Source organism: Uloborus diversus, chromosome 1, assembly GCF_026930045.1.
Source record: "Uloborus diversus isolate 005 chromosome 1, Udiv.v.3.1, whole genome shotgun sequence".
Lineage (NCBI taxonomy): Eukaryota > Metazoa > Arthropoda > Arachnida > Araneae > Uloboridae > Uloborus > Uloborus diversus.
Window position 1 is genome coordinate 182,117,704 of NC_072731.1, and position 17,181 is coordinate 182,134,884.

Here is a 17,181-nt window from a genome sequence, read left to right on the forward strand (position 1 = left end):
CTTGGTCGTTTGACGCCTGGATAGGTGATATATCTTTAGAAACCTTTTCTTCCCTTAAGCAGTAAATTATGTGTCACCCTTACCTACATGGCGTATTCGAAAATGATTTTATTGCAAAGGTGGATTAATATATCGTGGAAGTTACGGTGTCCAAGGGTGCCGCCCCCTGTAGTAGCATCGATCGCGGAATGCAGTATAACATCTAATATACTGCATTACTAAGAAAGAATTTAGATCAAAATGTGGTTTAATTCTTGACGTGAAAGAAATACGAAAATGCATTTAACTTAGATTCATTCCATGTTTTAAACTTTGCAGATGATCTTATAATTTTCGGAATTTTTTTTTGGGGTCGCCACGTATTTAATATTGCCCGCAGGACCGTAGCCTAGGGATGGCATTAGAGAGCAATGCCCTACCTTTTGAGACTTATGCCCTACCTTTAAAATTACCCGTAAAAAAGGAAAAACTAGAATGGGGGGGGGGGGGGGGGGGAGTCTCCAAAGCCCCTTTCTTCTGACATGAACACAGAGACTCTGAAACTGCATTTTAGAAGCTTAAATTTCTAATAATTTCTAGAGGAGAGTACTGAACTCCATCCCTTCTCCTGCATCATCAGATCTGGCTCACAACCGAATTCCAGAACTTCCATTTCAGAAAACTTTTCATGGCATAGTTCCGTACCCTCTAACGTCTTCAAAGATAGCCGACAAATGCGGTTTTAGAATTTTAATTTCGAAAAACTTCCTGGGAAAATTTTTCGAACACCTGAGGGTCTTTTTTTTTTTTTTTTTTTTTTTTTTTTGCAGTAAGTTAACCTGAACCTAAGTTAACCTGAACCAATCCTAAACCTTAGGGTTGTTCATGGGAACAATCTTTTTCCTCCCTCCAACATCATTAAAGACGAACTAAAAATGCGTTTTCAGAACTTAATATTCGAAAAATTTCGGGAAAAGTGTTCTGAATCTCATTTTGTCCCCTAACATCATCAAAAGAGGCCTACAATTTTTAAGACTGTAATTTCGAAAATTTACCAGAACCCCCGAACAACCCTTTATCTAACATCATGAAAAAGCGTCTCTAATTGCGTTTTTGGAACTTAAGTTTCAAACAATTACTGAAGAAAAGGGGAAGAGTCCGGGAAGAACTCCATCCCTTCCCCTAAAGATATCGAAGCGTTGACCTAGATTTCGAAAATACGCTTAAATACATATGTACATTTAACTATTAATGAAAGTAATGCGCAATGGTTTCTAAAAAAGTAAAAATGAAAACTATACTAACTATTTTCAACATTCAGAAAAAATAAGGCATCTAATGTACTTTGAAATTTTTGAATAGTAATTCATCATTTTTTTATTTTTTTATTTTCTATATTCTTCCTCTGTTAGTTGATGGAGCAGACAAAAGTTTCACAATGTGTTTGTACAGAATCCAATTCACATCCAAAGGTGACCGCACATACGATGCACTTATATAACAGTTTTATGGTCATTATATTTGTCACTGCACTCCGCAATTTTTCCAATCCAACAATCAATTCCCTTTATGCAGTATCAGTTTGAAAAGCTAGTTGTAAAATGATGCAAATTATTGAATAATAGTTCTTGTAATTGTATTTTCGAGCACAGTAAAAGCTTTTTAATGTTTTAAAATTAAGATAACGAAATAAGGAATGAAAATTTTATTTCTTTTAGAGACATTTTCTCCCAGCATATTTCAGCATCAAGTAGTTTTTATACCGTCAGAAATACATTTAGTTCTTTAAAAATATTACCTTCTTGATTTTTAAAAATATTTAAGGGGCATAAATGAATGGGGTTGTTCCCTTCAGTCAAAAGTACTATTTTTAGTCACTAAAGTTCATAGAATGAGCAAAAAAAACATGGACCCAGAAAACTCGTTCATTTTTCCAACAGTTATTTTTTAATTATTTTTTTTTAAATGTCCGAGTTTTCAAACAAAGCGTGGTCTTTATTACTTCACAAATGATGAGCTTTGCCGCGTATTCCACTTGCGCATTGAATGTTTAGGCTTACTGGCTACTGCGTTTCCACGTTATGATAATCAAGAACCGAATTAAATATTGCGCTCCACGCTTGCTATCAACCATATCGTTGCCAATACATATGAGTAAAGAAGCAAATGAAATAGTGCGCTCTGGTTTATGGCAACAGTGAATGGAAGCTCATCATTTATGATGTCATACGCAAAAGCGTAAACAATGAAATTGCGTCGATTAAAATACATTTTTTTTTTAATATTTAACTTTGTCAAAGTATTTAAAAAATGGTCAGGCCCTATGTTTTTAAGCATGCTCTTTCAGAAAAAAATACTTTTAAAATTTTGGAAACCACCCCATTGGTGTTTCAACCAAGCTTCAGAAAAAAAGATGTATTTTGAATGATGGTACAGATTTTACAACCCATTAAATTTTCTGAAATGTTGAAGAGGATTTCTTCTTTTTTCTTGTGAAATTATAATGAAACGCGTAGTTAATTTTATTTAAGCACTAAATTTATGTTTTTCATATATAACCCTTGATATTCATACCAAATATGTTAAATTTGAACTGTTATTTCTCAAGCTAGTTATTTCAGGGAAATTGAAGATAGCGAACTTTAGTAAAAACGATCTATTTACGATCTGGATAAAAACAAATTAATATATGATGTTTTTACTGCCGTAGTTTTTGTTAGGTTTTTTTAAAAAAAAATTTATTTTTTCCAATCTGTTTCTATAGAGCAACAATTTTCTCTCATATTGGTTGCTTTTGCATTGAATAACCCAACTACTAATTATAAAATGTTTTCGTATCCGTACTTTATTCAACGTAAAAATTTGAAATAGAAGACAGTAGGTCCAATTCTTTGCTAAGAAATGTTCAGTATCCTAAAAGTAATCCAAAAACCTTTAAAATTTATCATTATAATTGAAACGGTATAAAAGAAACTAACAGCATGATTTTTTTTTTCATAAACGCAATAACAAAAGATGTTTTCTTTCACAACTACAACCTTTCCATTTCTTTTTCAGAGGGAACAAAACAAATTGAGAAGTGAAGTGAAATAAAACACATTGTGTTAAGCAATATACGAAATGTATTTCTAACACGAAAAGAAGTAAGAGAATTCCCAGATTCAGAGGAAAGGAACAATAAAAATACCTGACAGTATTTTTAACGATGACAAAAAAAATTTAATTCACTCGAAATTCCCTTGGTCTTGGATAAAAAAAAAAAAACTTTCTTTAACAAAGCATTTGTTCTTACTTTGTAAAAGCAAAGAATGAAAAGAAAATCCTGTAATCTCTCTTCGGCAAACTAAGCAACAGAATCGGATTAAAAATATTCTTCGCTTGCGAACAATGAAAACAATTTACATAAAAAGAACAGGAGCTCGTTTTTAAAATGTTGATTTTTTTTTTCTTTTTTAATACTACCTCAAGATTTTTCGTCGAAGAACTTTCTTAGCCTTTTTTTATATCCTTCAATGCAAAATGTATCACGAAAGGTCTTTTGAATTGTTTTACAAAATTTTACGTGAATGCATTTAAAAAAAATCTTTCTGATGAAATTGAGTTATTTATTTACTTGCGTGAATAATAAGTTATTTTAATGGTTTCTTTGCAATTGCATTCGTACGTGCTGTTTGAATATAAATTGTCCAACAAATTTGCGTGCCCAGTTCGCAAGCCATTGAACAAAGTATAATTTTCTTATTGGAACACTATTTTGCCTATTGTATTTTTTGTCTACTTATTTCTTTTTTAATAACAAATGTTTTTATTTCATAAAGTTTTGTATTGTAATAAATTCAATCCATAAATTTCTTCATCATCCTTGGAAAGACAGCCCAGGGTGGCCCCCTTCTGCACCAGTTGTCTCCAGCCTTTCCGAATCGCAGCTAAGCCCTTCCAGTTCTTAGAATTAAGGACAACACAATCCTCGTCCACAGCATCCACATAGCGCATCTTTAGCCAAACAATTTCTTGAGCCCGTATTTACTGAGAAGTTTACTACCTCCAGCTCTGTTACGGGTATTCCAGACTAATGGTCCGAATCTCTGGATGCGTTTTGCATGCAAAAGGGAAGCGACCAGCTATGACGATTCGATCTGAATAATATAGGGTCTATTGGAAGTCTAGGAAAAAGGAAAAATAGCGATAGCATTATGATACGCGTTGTTCGTTCATTTCAATGTGTCATTGCATCAAATTCGGCAAACTGGTATCTTTGCGAAGTAATAGATGTGTCCGGTTTAACTTATAAACCGGATATTCTCCATCTAATAGCATCAAACAGTACTTGTATCTTTAAAAAAAAAAGTGTACCCTATCGAGATAACCATCTCTTTCCAATAGAGTAATTTGATGAAAATATTTATCTCAAAACCAGCGTTGCTTTAGTTGCTCCACATTTTATTTTTCTGCTTGTTTTATTCACAAACGCTAGTTCGATTTTCTCTCGAGTAAGAAAATATAAATTCGTTCAAAACGAAAGGGATTAATCCTCACGTGAAGCAACATTAACATTAATTTTTTGCAATGTGACTTATGTTTCTCTTTCAATTAGCTTACCCCTCCCCCCGCCCCCAAATTCTTTCAAATGTTCTCTTTTAACTTAAACAAATTATCTCTCTTTCATTAAAAAATATAATATATTAATGTATAAACAGTATCAAATTCTTTCCTTTGAACTGTTATGAGCTGTGTTTCATTGAATTTCAACTAATTTACTTTTGCGTTTAATAGTTCTGATTTTCAATTTTATTCGGAAGTTTCCGATCGTGATTTTTTTTAAGTCGGCTTTTATATCGCTTCATGTTTCATGGCTTCTGAAAACTCAACTTCCGAAACGTTTTTGTTACACCATTGAAAAAAAAAAATTCGACAAATTAATAAGGAAAATGTTTTATTCGGATAATCTTTTTTACTTTCTTCTATATCTAATGTATATAGAAAAAAGTATTGGATTCGTGCAAATTTTTGAATTTTGACGGTTTTGAAAGTTTTGAGGTGTGCTGAGTCCATTTCGACCATTTTTGGAAAATGTCTGTGTGTGTCACGTATGTGTGTAACCAGTGTTTTTGTGACCGCTCTACAGCAAAAACTACCTCATGAAATCGAACGAAATTTGATACACATATGTGCCTCTATATGAACTTGAATCCCTTGATTTTTGGCGCGAATTCCTTCAAGGGGGTTGAACAATGGGACGTTTCTTGAGTTATGCGTGCCTAAGTAACAGGCGGAATCAAACAAAATTTGGTCCATATGTTGCCCTTAACGTGTACAGGTCTTTCCTGACTCACCACTGTTGAGACCCTCGATGAAGAGAAAGAAAATCTGTAAATCTAATTTTTTAAAATATAATCAATTTTGTCTTTGTAAGAAATCCTTTTATTCTGTATGCGCAACAGATTTTTTTAATAGGTTACCGGCGAGCCTGAAAACTTATCTTAGATGTCATCATGAAGACTAAATTCAAATTTTAATTTTTTAAGTCTTTTATTTGTTGTACCGTTTAGTCTAAGGGCAATTCCATAAAACCAGAGACATCATAGTAAAAAAAACTTCATTATATCAATACATTTTTTCTTTAATATGAGGGAAAAAATACTGTATTTTTATAAACCTATGCAAAAAAAGTTATAAACACATTTTTTGTAAGTTTTATAGGTAAATTTGAACAACACTACTTAGTGCTCATGTGTCGTTGTATGAGCGGCTGTAAAAGTTAATCCTTTTTTTCACTTATGAAATTAATTGTTATGTCTACAATCTTATTTTTTATTGAAATTTTGTTTACACAGGAAGTGATTAGACCAACAAAGAAACTTTTAACTCTTATAATTGTCTTTTAACATTTTTTTTTAAACTAGGCCTCATACTAATGTAACATCAGTCACAAAATTGTATAAAAGTTTGCATTGCTTAAACAAAAACGAACCCAAAATAATAAAAAGTCATATTCTCTTTATTTATGATAATATCTGTAATATTAATCTCTTAAATATCTAGAAATAGTTGAATTTAATTATTTAACACTTATTTAAAATATGTAACATCAGTCACAGTAAAATCAGTCACATTGCTCTTTTCGGTAATAAACCTCAAACAAATTGCACAAATGCCATTGATTGCTGCAGAAAGGCAAAAAAGGAGATGACATAATTAAAAAATAAAGGAAAACATGAAAATTACAAAAAGTAAAACAAAGTAGAAGCTAAAAAGAGCGGACGATAAAAAATAAATAAAACAACTTTAAAAAGCCTAACATAATTACCAAAGTTAGTTCAGAATGGAACCAAAAAGAGAAATTATATGATTAAGTAGAACAAGAGTAGAACAAATTTAAAGTGTTAAAGTCTCAGGTTTAAATTATAAGTTGTATTACCCCTCTTCAAAATAATGAAACCTTGGTAAAATCTGTTAGTTATTAAAAGCGCTCTTTGTTATATCTTCACAAAAGAAAACTGCAGCCTTAAAAGAAAAATCCAACATGAAATTTGACAAACGTATGCAACTAATTCTGAATGTAATACATTAAAAAAAAATTGCTATATCATCAATACAGAAATATTTCTAAATGTCACAGCTTCATGCAAATTTCAGAGCTATCACCATCCGACTCTCCGCCATATTATAAAGAGATATTTGAGATAATACTTTTTTTTTTTTTTTAATATATAAGCTGCAGCTGGTGTTTAGCAACAACACTTTTTTTTTTTGCAGTAAAGGAGGGAATCACTTCCAGCGAAATTGTTGACTGTAACTGAAGAACGGGTTCTTGAAGGATATCACTAATAATTGTATCACGAGAAGTTAGACGCATTGAAATTAAGAACTAAGAGTATTTAGTGACTGTCAGGATTCAAGCAGAAAGACATTGGAAATAGCCTGTCAATGTGAATGAATTTTTTTATTCACATGAGAAAGGAATAAAATATTTAGCGCACTAGATGTAATTAATGCAAGAATGCTTTTTATTTTATGAAATATATGAAAAATATGTCTTGCAAAATTTTATAAATGTAGTTTCTTGTAATTTAAATACAGTTTTAAACAAAACATGTGCTAATTTCATTTTTAAGGAGAAATAATTTATAATTGCAGCAATTTATTATAAATGTAACATCAGTCACAAAATCTTTGTATCATCAGTCACGGGTGTTAAATAATTTTTATACTCTCCCTTTTTAAGTTTTTCCAATAAAACAAAGTGTTTTCATCAGGCCTAAAATCTCTACTTTAAGGGGAAAAAATCTGTTTAGATTTTGCGTTATTGGTTTGAAGAGAATTTCAAATAGTACGTAAGTCAATTCTCTCAATGTCTCTTCTGCGTAACATCAGTCACATTTTTTCATTCCCTTTTATTTCACACAAAAAATTTCCACATGTCTGAAAACAAGTGTGGAGGCAGTGATGTACCATATCATATTTTAGATCAATTTCAGAAGAAACAAAATTTAATTTCAAGACAGCGCTGAATTTGTAAGTTAAAAATAGAGTCAAATTGTAACGTACGTCAGTCACCGTGGACAGACCCCTAAGCTTAAACCCGCTTAAACAAATCTTTCCTCCAATTTTGAAAAACTTGAAACCTATACGAGGGGGGACCCAAAAATAACCGGATTTTCGTTCTAAAATATTTATATATTAGTTAATTCACAAAATTTCTTTTGTCTCCTTTAAGTGTTCACCCTTAGATGCAACACACTTGTTAATTCCTTTTTTCCACTGAACTCTCGAACTTTGACCATGTCCAGTGCCCGTTGCGAAGTAGTTTTTACAGCCTCTACATCATCAAAACTCTGCATTTTCAGGGTTTTTTTCATCCTCGGGAACAGAAAAAGATCACAGGGGGCTAGGTCTGGCGAATACGGGGGTCAAAGAACGACTGGCCACCCCTGAGAGGCCAATTAGCGGTTAATAGTGAAGGTTGTGTGTACGGGAGCGTTATCATTGTGAAGGAACCATCCTTCCAATCGCCCTAGTGAGCTCCAATTCACTCTTGTTTCTTCTAAATTTTCGTCAATCGTAAAACGACCACTCTCGTTGATTTTTTGGCAGATTTTTTCAATGTTTTCATCATTTCGAGACGTTGAAGGGCGCTCAGAGCGAGCATGATCTTCAACATTCATGCTACCGCGTTTAAAGCGCCCAAACCACTCGAAAACTTATGTACGGCTCATAGCATCGGTCTTGAAAGCTTGTTGAAACATTTGGTAAGCTAATCCGTTCCCTACTTTTCAAGCAGGAGAAGCAAAATTTCAAGTTTAGTTTGTTCTTTTAAATCTGCCATGTAATGAGTTAGCAGGCGGAAAGAAACAGCACCTGAGAAAAAAACCCTACGATCAGAGGGTATGAATTAAACTGACGCCACTTGCACAGCTGGTTTGTGAAGGTCTGTACTTGAGTCATCTAGCTGGAGAACACTCTACTACATCTAATATTGGCATCGCACCATTAGTCCGGTTTCTTTTGAGTTCCCCCTCGTAGATAAGATTTTCGATCAAAGCTATTTTAAACTCATCGCTAAATCCCGAATTTCATTTTACGCTTAAAAATATTTTATTTTTAATCGTGTTAGTTGTAAATAATAAAAACAGAAGGTACGCCATATTCGGTATTTTTCTGCCGTGGTAAAGTGAAGCGCAGTATCTGCAGAAATGAGTTTTATCGATATTTGAGGAGTTTACTTTCAAAACGGATTATATCCGGTTTTATATTGTTTTGGTAAAACGAAAAAAACGTTTTACGCACAAACACTAACTGTAAGAATTTCGAAATTTTCACAATATTTTGGTAGAATAACGAGTGAAAAACACGTATTTCCTAGTTTACTTTCAAAACGCATTATATCCAATTTTATATTCTTTTGGCAAAACGAAAAAAAAAAAAACGTTTTACGCACAAACACTAACTGCTAGAATTTAAGGATTTTTTTCTCAATTTTGTCAGACCTAAATTGCCAGTTTTATTTTGTATTTATTCCCTTTTGGTGTAAAACAGTGGATATCATCCCTTTTGTAAAAAAAAAAAAAAAAAAAAAAAAAAAACACGCATTTTCTTCAGAAATAAACTTTAAAACAAATAAAATATTCAATATTTCTTAATATATATTTTTTAATTCTACTTTATTCCTTCCTAATTACTTTATTCTCTTCATTGAACATTTCAAAGAAAAAAAAACTCATCCTTTAATCCAATTAAGTATGAACAATGAAACCACCCAAGCCGATTCAAATAACAACGTTGTAGGTATTAATAGATCAAAATTTTTATCACAATAAATCACAATTTTTCAGTTAATCACAATTTAATCATTAATTAACCACAATTTAATAGTAATATCAATTATTTAATATTAATTTAATAATCACAATTTGAGGTAACGCTTGCCTAACTGATGTCAGACTTGCACAAGGCTCAAGGTGCTGTGATCTCTTAATAAGGACAGGTATCATGCTTGATTGGAAATGCTCAGCCAGTGCCTCGCTCCGCTATTTTATTTGTGAACTACTTTTAAATTAGAAGTGGCGAGTTCAAATTTGGATATGTGCCCTTTTGATATGAAAGGGAATGAGTGGATACACAGGCAAATAAGGGATAAGTTCTACTTTGCTGTTCAAGACCTGGGCGAGAAATAAAGGATAGATATACACCGTTTAGGGTGGTAAACCCAATATTTACAGATTTTTAACAGTATATACAGTATATATAAACCACTTCGAGAAGAAAGAAATTCATGGGTCGATAGGGCTTATACTAGAGATTCTGAAAACGAAAAAAAAAAAAACTTTTTTTCCCTCGAAAGTGGATACAATCCGTTTTGAAAGTAAACTCTTCATTTGAAGAAACACGTCTCGAATTCTATACTAACAACAGGAAAATGATGGAATAGTGCGCGTTTTCGCGCTTAATGGGGTCGTTTCCGAAATTTTAAATGTTTTTTGTTCTGAAAGAGCATGCTTAAAAACATGGGGTTTGACGATTTTTTTAAATAATTTGACAAAGTTTAATAATTTTTAAAAATTATTTTAATCACTTCGCAGATTCAATGTTATTTTTACGCTTCTGCACATGACATCACAATGGATAAAAAGCCACTCACTGACGCCATTAGCGCAGAGCGCAATATTTAGTTCACTTCTTTACTCGCATTTACTGGCAACGATATGGTAGATAACAAGCGTAGAGCGCAATATTTAATTCGCTTCTCAATTATCATAATCTGGAAACGCGGTCTACAGCAAACGTAAACATTTAGCGGAGAAATGAAGTAGTGCGCCAAAGTACATCACTTGTAACGTCATTAAGACCACGTCTTATTTCCAAAATCGGACATAAAAAAAATTAATTAAAAATGAAGTGTTTTGAAAATAAAAATTTTTTCCTCGCTCCATGTTTTTTTTTTTTTTTTTTTTGCTCGTTCTTGCAAGTTCAGTGACTAAAAGTAGTACTTTTTACTGAAGAAAACAACATCATTTTTACCGGAAACCAAATAAGCAAGCTTGAAGTTAAAATACTAGAGCAAAAACGCAAAATAATAATAATAATAATAAATAAATAAATAAATAAAATGAAAAATTTGCTCATACTGTGCTGTTCCACAGCAGTCTTACCTTTTGCTTCAAAATTTACGAAAAGAGTTTCCATTGTAAAAACTTCTTAAATGAGAGTAACTTGAAGTCAAAGTTAAATGTATTTAAAACTATATTTTTAAAAGAATAAAACAAAACTCGAGTGGGAATGTTTTCTTGTCAGAATGCTGTTCGTTGTTATCTGATGGTCTCTGCTAGACTGGTTGAGAACTGCATATCTGTGTAGAAAAAATACTCTTTGCACTTAATCAGCCTTCGCTTGTACTGCTTAAGCAGACACACACGTGACGGAAGAACCAGTCCAATTTTCGAACTACTTTCCTAGAATAGAGGACAGAAAATAAATCTGACGCAAAAACTTTCGTTGGATATACAATTTTAAAGACACTTTTCAATGCTGCAATGGTTTCCATTTTGAAAATATTCTTTGTAAGTTGTTGTAGCTTCAGGATAGGCACTGTTCTAAAAATGTGAGTGAATTAATAAATTGTATTGGAAAAGATGAATGCATTTGGTTTGTAAAAAAAGGTTTCATCAAGAAATGTAATACATGGCTTAGATTTATCTAACGGATTTATAAACGGAAGCTGCTTTATAATTTTCTGGCGCTTATTAAAAAACATTACTTAGAGTTACTTACTTTTTGGAGTTATATAGAAAGAACTTCTGTCTCAATCATAGTTTAATAGTTTTATCGTATTTTTCGGTATAAGGTTCTGAAGTATTGTATAGTTATCTAAAACTAAGAAATAACAATTATTGAATCCGTTCTAAGGTACTATTAGGCTGGTTTTAAGCTAACCGATGATTCAGGTTAACTTTGAGCCTCTGCAGGAATGGGATGCAGAATTATTTTTTTTTAATAAAAGCAGTGCAACTTGAATGCAGAAAAATAATTTCTGAATATTTAACTTCCTCTTTTGTATTGCACAACGTTACAAGATTTCTATCGTGATATGATGTAGAACATCACAATGTTTTTCCTACTTTGTAGAGCCGCTATATATACATAGGGGCTATTGTAGAGCCCCTATATATAATATATATATATATATATATATATATATATATATATATATATATATATATATACACTAGCTTACTACCCGGCGTTGCCCGGGCGCTTCTCAATGTAAAATATTTCCTGGTGGTTATATGTTGATAACCGTTTTCATTTGCTTTAACCAGGGTTAACAAATTTAACTATTAAAGTTAATCTTTGAAGAAACTTCATCTAGGCAGTTTTTTTACGGGCTTTTCATTTAGACTAAATTCATAACTATACAAAATTCGTTCCAGCAGAAAGGAGCAATTTTATGACTCAAAATATGAATTTAGACCTTTTTGGGTCTTTTTAAAATTCCAAAAACCCGCCTATATAAATTCCTGAGCAACAATTTACCTTTGTGCCAAATTTGGAAGAAATCCGACGAAAACTGTGAATTTGTATAAGGAACATACACACCCACACTTCCAATTATATATATATATATATATATATATATATATATATATATATATATATATATATATATATATATATATATATATATATATATATATATATATATATATATATATATATATATATATACAGGGGCCTTACTACATTGTAATGTTTTGCGCCATATCATAATAGAAATCTTGTGACGTAATGAAGTACAAAGGAGGAGGTTAAACATTTAGAAACTTTTTTTTTTTTCTACGGTCAAGTTACATTACTTTTATTAAAATAATTGATTCCGCCCCCTATTTTTGAAGATGCTCAAAGTTAATCTGAATCGCGGGATTGCTTAAAACCAGGCTAATAATTCTAAGTAACTTCAGAATTTATTGCGTATGAAATAAGCTATGTACAATATTGAATTTTTTTCGTGAAATAAAAGAGTAGAAAATTTATTATCATAATCCTGCCCGGTGAGTGAACCACTATGCTCTCTACTTTCTTTCTTCAAAAAAGAAAAAAAAGAAAGAAAGCAAAGAGCCAAATATACTAAAAAAATTTCAAGTGACTTAATGTTAACCGGAATGATTTTAACTTATTTGAAGGACTGTACTTAGTCAACCCTACCAGTAAGTTTGCGAAAATATTTAATTGAAGAATTAAGAAACATTTTCGGTTCTCTCATACTCTCCAGCCATGATGCATATGTCATCAGCATCAAGTCAACATAGCCCTTTGACCGATTAAACCCCCAATGAATCTCTACATTTCAAGGCTATTGCCAAGGAGAAACTTCAGCTGAACACTATGTGACTGAAGTATCAGGTGTCCTTCAGATGAGAGGGTGCGACGACCAGCCTCGTGTTGCCCAAACTCCGTGATGGAAAGTTGATTTGGGGTCATACGCCGCCAGATTGGGAGGTCCTCAACCTTCCTCAACTGACCACGCAGGTCATGAAAGCGACCTTGGAATTCCATCAGATTTATACGGCTGAGGATGTTAAGCTGTCACAATGAGAAAATTGATGAAACTTGGAAGTCTGCTTAGTTATATTAGAAAAACTACAATTTGTTTTATGTTTTATAAAATAGAAACAGAACTGGTAGGGGAACCAATGTAGGTTGATGAACAGCAGCTTTTTTGTTGTCATTATATTTTGTTTATTTTCTAATGTTTCTGTTTAAAGCTATAAGCGTAGGTTTCTCTCCTTTTTAAAGAGCATTTCATAATTTATTTTTCAAACAGTTATTTTCTCCTACTGATGTTAATTTTGCAGAAATTCCCGAGCTGCAGTTAATACTTTTGTCTTTTACAGTAGTGATTACTACAGTGATTTACAGTATTTTATGTTGATGATTTTGATATTTTCGAAACATGGCAGCACACAAGAGAATCATTGTACTGAAATTTGAAAATTTGGTGAAATATGAACATTTAAAGCACTTAATTGCTCACTGCGCTTGCACGAAAGATAACAATATACAGCTTTTAGAATTTCTTAGGCAATAGATTTGGCAACTTATAAAACAGTTCCAGTTGGATGTCATTAAAAGATATCAACCACCTAATGAGATTCATTTCAATTATTCTCGAACAGGTGACGAATCTTAAAGGATAGTTCACAAATTTGCAAATTTTGTCTGCAGTCGTTCAATGTAATTCGTTATAAAAACAAGTTATTTGTGAAAGATCCCTTACAATTTAGAATGATTAAAATATGGCTCGTTAGGTCGGAGGTATCTTTTTAAAACTTCTGATATTCAACTGGATTTTTTTTATAAGCTTCCAATACTATTGCTCAAGAAATTTTGAAAGTTATAAATTGCTATCATTTGCGTAGTCATAGTGAGAAATTAGTTGTTTTTAATGTTTATATTTCATCAGATTTTCAAAAAAGTCATTTCAAATTTCAGTAAATGATTCTCTTGGATGCTGTCAAACTTTCTGAAAGTTTGGTACGCCAGGATAAAAAAAATCTGCGTGTTAAAAGTCAAAAACATGCAAATAATATTCATATTTTTGAAAAAAAAAAGTTTAAATCTTCGTGAATATAAGTTATTACGTAAAATTATTGTATTGTACATAGTAAGTAAATTAATTTCTGAAATTTAAAGCTTATTTACAGCTATTTGCAATGAAGGGTGGGCTATTTACGATGAAGGGTGGTCAAAAAACGCTTTTTGTTTTATCAATTTGCTGCTGGTTTGCTAAAAGCATTGGAGATTCAACGGTTTTTGAAACAAAATTGCATCCTGGAGCATACCTTTTAGGTGACCAAGTTGCAGAACAAGTGAGGCAATGAGGAGCAAAGGGATGTAAGTACCAAACCTTAGAATTTGGAGATAATCAGTACAAGTGGTAGGTGAACTTCTCTGTTTTGTGGCAAGAGATGGTATTAGTAGCCCTGATAGTTGCTACGATACAGCATGATTTAGCAAAAATGTCAATGCAAGCCTACCTAAGGTTAGAACTTTAAACACGTTTTACTCGAAACTTTAAAAAGTCCACTTACGTACATCCATTTGCTTCTCACTGCCTCAATGTTGCCTCAAATGTCACATGTTGACACAAAAACGGAAATTCCGCAATCCAATGAAACAAAGATTAATAGAAAACAAGCATTTTATTCAGTACTTGAAAACTTTTGGAACTTGTCATCTGAGAAAAATCAGTGGAGTTCATCTTTTTTAAAAAATTACGTCCTTTAGATGGCATTCTTCTTTATTCATCTCTTGAAATCTGCTGCTGGTGTTGATATTCCCCATTGACCGCTTCGACATCGCTGCTTGGGATGCAGTGAATTTCTTCCGGGATTCTTTATTTTAACCCTTCCAGAGATCTTGGAAATTAAGGCCAAGAAATTTGGTCGTTTTGAATATGGAGCAAAAAATTTTAACCGCATTGAAACTAAAAAAAAAGAACGGATGGTTTCAGATGATTTTGCAAAAAATAAAGCCAGGCGAAAGTTTAAATAAAATACTTTAATGTGAAACGGTAACAAACTTTTCATTGGTTTTATTTTTTATAAGTATTTTTAGAACTTTCATTTCTAACTTAAATTTGAATGCCCGAAAATTTTTACCACTTTGGGCCCCAACTTGACTTGAGTCGTCACTTGTAAAACTTGTAAACAATGTACAAATGAAATTGCAAGCACTTATTTAATTACATGTGAGAACATATCCTTGTGAAAGAAATTGGTTCGAATTTGTTCTTGCTGGCGGATGTTATTCAAATGAGAAAGGAAGTCATTGTCACGTGCGGCTTCTGTGTGTGGACCTTTCCTGCTCCAACCTTCATTCGCTCACTGCGTTGCATCTCTTCAACTTCCTCAACTCTCATTTGGTTGAGTCCCAAGGGAATGGCACTTAATGTTTAATGAGATTGCTTAAGCTATATCAAGTTTAAATATTGCACTCCATAGAATAGACTTTGAAGTGTATTTTGTGGAAATGTGAGAATTCCTGTATGACAGAGAATGTAAGAAATCGTTTTTCTACTCTGGGAAGAGCATTTGACTCTAAAAAGTAAGAATTGTAGACGATCACACTTATATTGATCAATTTTTACGAGAATTTCTAGACCTTTTTTTCCACATCATCGACCGCTAAAACTTAGCTTTTTCTCTTATCAATTCTCTCTTAAATATGTTTGAAAGAAACAATGTTTTTTACTAAAGTAATTTTTTTATTTTGAAAAAAAATTCGAATTTTTACAAAAATCAATGCGAAAGAGGTGGGTGCTTCGCAATGGTTGCAAAATTAGCAAAAATGGCTTCGAAATTTGCTAGTTCTCTGCATTCAATTTTTCTCGCTTTGTAAAAGCACAATAAACTTCACGATTCAATCGGAACTTGGGAACGTAATTCAAAAAGGAAACGCTGCATTATGAAGTCCTGGGTATCTTTCTGTAATATTATTTTCGTCCAACGTTTAATCATGGTGTAATAACTGAAAATCGCAGTTATGAGTTGCTGTTACTAAATTAGTGATTCATTAGCATTGGTAGTTATCAACCCCTAATAGACAAATGAACGAATAGTAATGACCCATAAATTACATTATGTCAACCACAGGGGTTGATTTTGACCTCTCTGATGATGTTTGACGAGGGGGGCAACTGCTAAAGATACATATACACTGTGACTATTTTATACACTTGGTTTGAGCTGAGTATTGATATGAAATTACTTTTTTTTTGCTCTTCGAATTTAACAGTTTATTTTTACGTGTGCAGTTTACGGTACGATTTTTCCACAGAAAAGCAGACAGTTTGTCCTGCACGTTACACCTGTATAATTTTATTCAAACTACGTAATAACCAAACAGTTTTTAGCTATTGCTTTTGAAAAAAATATTAAGATATCTCACGCAGAAAACAATTTCTGATTTGATATGGATTTGTTTTTTTTTTTTTTTTTTTTTTTTGTTTTTCTTTTTAAAACTAACCCTAAAATGTAATTGCAATAAGAAAGCAAAGAATATTTTTTAAAGCAACACTTGAATGGAGAAGTCTAAAACGGACGTCTAAACGTATGTCCTGCAAGTAACACATAAATTACATTTTAAAAATAACAAAAAAGATATTAGAAAAAAAGTTTTTGCGAAACAAATCACGCACACAAAAAAAAGGAAGGGATAAATCAGTTTCTATTCCGACGAGCATTTCAGGTTATAATTTTAACAAGAACAGTTAATGTAAAAAAGAAAGCATAATAAGGGCAGTATTTTCTCTACCGTATTCGTACTACAAGAAAATAAAACTTATTTTTTTAGTGTATTTTAACTTCTGTATAATTTTGTCTTTGTATAAAGTATCCATTTTTTATTTCAGCTATTTTAAGGAAGCGAACTTTTGTATATTGAGCAATGGGAGTGGTATTGCAGATAATATCCATCTTTTTTGCTGTCTTTGCAATCCTCCAGGTAAATCATTTAAACTAATTTTTAATTCTTTTCTGGTCTTTTTCTTTAAAAAAAATATGAGGCAGTGAGTAGCGAAGGGATGTAAATGCCAAATTAAAAAATTTGGGGATAACCAGCGCAAATGGTAAGTGAACATTTCCTCTGTTTTAAGGCCAGAGATTATTAGTAGTTCTGGTAGTTGGTGCGATACAGCATGATTTAGAA

The 17,181-nt window shown here is 32.1% G+C and overlaps 1 long non-coding RNA gene across 1 annotated transcript in view; it reads left to right on the forward strand.

Moving 5' to 3' along the window:
* Positions 1 to 16,928, forward strand: part of LOC129233814 (uncharacterized) — a 91,338-nt gene extending 74,410 nt beyond the window's left edge. The window contains exon 4 of the long non-coding RNA XR_008581492.1: positions 16,886 to 16,928. This is a non-coding gene — a long non-coding RNA (uncharacterized LOC129233814). The remainder of the gene's footprint in view (positions 1 to 16,885) is intronic.
* The last annotated feature ends 253 nt before the right edge of the window (positions 16,929 to 17,181 follow it).